Source organism: Rhinoraja longicauda, chromosome 27 (assembly GCF_053455715.1).
Source record: "Rhinoraja longicauda isolate Sanriku21f chromosome 27, sRhiLon1.1, whole genome shotgun sequence".
Lineage (NCBI taxonomy): Eukaryota > Metazoa > Chordata > Chondrichthyes > Rajiformes > Arhynchobatidae > Rhinoraja > Rhinoraja longicauda.
Genome location: NC_135979.1, coordinates 1408749 through 1411561, shown reverse-complemented (window position 1 = coordinate 1411561; position 2813 = coordinate 1408749).

Here is a 2813-nt window from a genome sequence, read left to right as displayed (position 1 = left end):
GCTAACCAGTCAGCGGAAAGACAACACATGATTACAATCGAGCCGTCCGCTGTGTACAGATACATGATAAGGGAATAACGTTTAGTGCAAGGTAAAGCCAGCAAAGTCCGATCAAGGATAGTCCGAGGGTCACCAATGAGGTAGATAGTAGTTCAGCACTGCTCTCTGGTTGTGGTAGGATGGTTCAGTTGCCTGATAACAGCCGGGAAGAAACTGTCCCTGAATCTGGAGGTGTGCGTTTACACACTTCTGTGCCTCTTGCCCGATGGGAGAGGGGAGAAGAGGGAGTGGCCGGGGTGAGACTGGTCCTTGATTATGCTGCTGGCCTTGCCGAGGCAGCGTGAGGTGTAGATGGAGTCAGTGGAAGGGAGGTTGGTTTGTGTGTGTGATGGTCTGGGCTGTGTCCACAATTCTCTGCGATTAACATTCTGTGGGGCGGTGTCAAAGCCAAATTACTGCAATCGTGCACAAATCCAAATTGTGTTTCATAATGAGTGGTTGCAGAGGCGATGACACCCTGGAGCTCTGCCGTGTGGACCAGCGGCTTCTGCTCAGTCTGTCTCATGTTGTATCTGCATGCGGTCAATAGCCTTATCTTCTGAGTAGCACATCTTGTGTTGTGCATTCCCACGTTGGCCAGGCATCTCACATACTTCCCACTTCCCTCCGGATCTGCAACCAGCTGTCTGTGTGGGTGCAATCCCATGTATTGGGAACCCATCCATCTCCACCACTGATCTCCAAGTTGTTGCCTTTGGTCAAAGATATCACCGCCTGTTATGTTACTGATGTCATGTTGGATAGGTGACGTTTCACAGAGTGCTGGAGTAACTCAGCGGGTCAGGCAGCATCTGTGGAGAACATGGATAGGTGACGTTTCACAGAGTGCTGGAGTAACTCAGCGGGTCAGGCAGCATCTGTGGAGAACGTGGATAGGTGACGTTTCGGGTGAAGACCCTTCTTCAGACTACTTCAGCATCTCCCCCGATATCGCCAATTCCTTGCGTTAGTTTGTCCGCTGTAATTCACGGGGGTGTTGACGCCCATCAACAGGGCACCCGCTGAGACACGAGATCCACACTGCCCCTTCCCCCTCACTCCTTGTTGAGTGCATTCTCCTACTGATGGTCTAGGGCCCCTCCATTCTCCAGTGACGTTGCCTCTGGTTCTCGAGGCTCCAGACAAGGGGAAAAGGTCCAGGCAAGAGCCCAATATTCTCCAACGAGGTCCTGAAGTCAATAACACAGAACAGCAGTCTGAAACATAGAAACTAGGTGCAGGAGGAGGCCATTTGGCCCTTCAAGCCAGCACCGCCATTCATTGTGATCATGGCTGATCGTCCACAGACTTCCTGGGTCAGAAGAACGGTCTCGACCTAAAAACATCACCCATTCCTTCTCTCCGGAGATGCTGCCTGTCCTGCTGAGTTACTCCAGCAATTTGTGTCTATACTTGATTTAAACCAGCATCTGCAGTTCCTTCCTGCACATAGACCAGCACAGGGACAGCCCTTCCACCCATCATGTCCGTGTTGAACATGATGCCCCAAGTTAAACTAATCTCTGCTGGTACGTGAAACAAATCCCTCCATTTCCCTCGTATCAGTTTTCCTGCATCTAGCTTGTCCAATCCTTTTATAATTTTATACGTCTCTATAAGATCCCCTCTCATCCTTCTAAACTCCAGTGAATACAAGCCTAGTCTTTCCAATCTTTCCTCATATGACAGTCCCGCCATCCTGGGGGATTATCCTGGTGAACCTACGCTGCACCGCCTCAATAGCAAGGACGTCCTCCCTCAAATTAGGAGACCAAAACTGCACACAGTACTCCAGATGTGGTCTCACCAGGGCCCTGTACAACTGCAGAAGGACCTCTTTACTTCTGTACTCAAATCCCCTCGTTATGAAGGCCAACATACCATTAGCTTTCTTCACTGCCTGCTGTACCTGCACACTTACTTTCAGGTGTGCAAGTTTACAGGTTAATTGGCTTGGTATAAATGTATAAGTTGTTCCTGGTGTGTGTAGGATAGTATTAGTGTGCGGGGATCGCTGGTCGGTGCGGACTCGATGGGCTGAAGGGCCTGTTTCTGCGCTGTGTGTAGGCGTGGGGAGGATGGTTTGATCCTGCACTGAATGCCATTCCCACACCCTGGAAGAGGATTGTTCCTATTTTCTCTGCATCACCCCCACAGTGTGAATAGGCCGGCAGCTGTATCGTTGCCATCGGTTTATTGTGCACTGCACGCATGTGCAGGTTAAAATAAACCCTGCAGCACCAGAAACCCAGCGATGTGTTCCCCCCACCCCTCACCCCCAACCCCCGTGTGTCTTTGCGCATGTGCCTGTGGGTGGGTCTGTGGATGGTGTGTGGCTGTGTGTGTGCATACGTGTGTGTGTCTCTGTGTGTACGTGTGTGTGTACGTGTGTGTGCGCGTGTGTGTGCGCGTGTGTGTCTGTCTCTGTGCGTGTCTCTGTGTGTACGTGTGTGTGTGTGTGTCTGTGTGTGCGCGTGTGTGTGCGTGTATGTGCGCCTGTATGCGTGTCTCTGTGTGCGTGTGTGTGTGTGTGTGTGTCTCTGTATGTGTGTGTGTGCGTGTGTGTGCGCCTGTATGCGTGTCTCTGTGTGTGCGTGTGATTCCTGCAGTGTGCTGGGCCTGCCACATGCTCTTGCCAGATGTGTAGCTGAGCTCTGGGTACGGAGGTCCTGGTGAAATGGATGTGTGTTATTTTAAGAACAACTTTGCTTGCAGCAAGTTGCGGTGAACATGAGCTGTGAGGGGGGGCTGGAGCCGGGCTTGCCTCCGAGTTC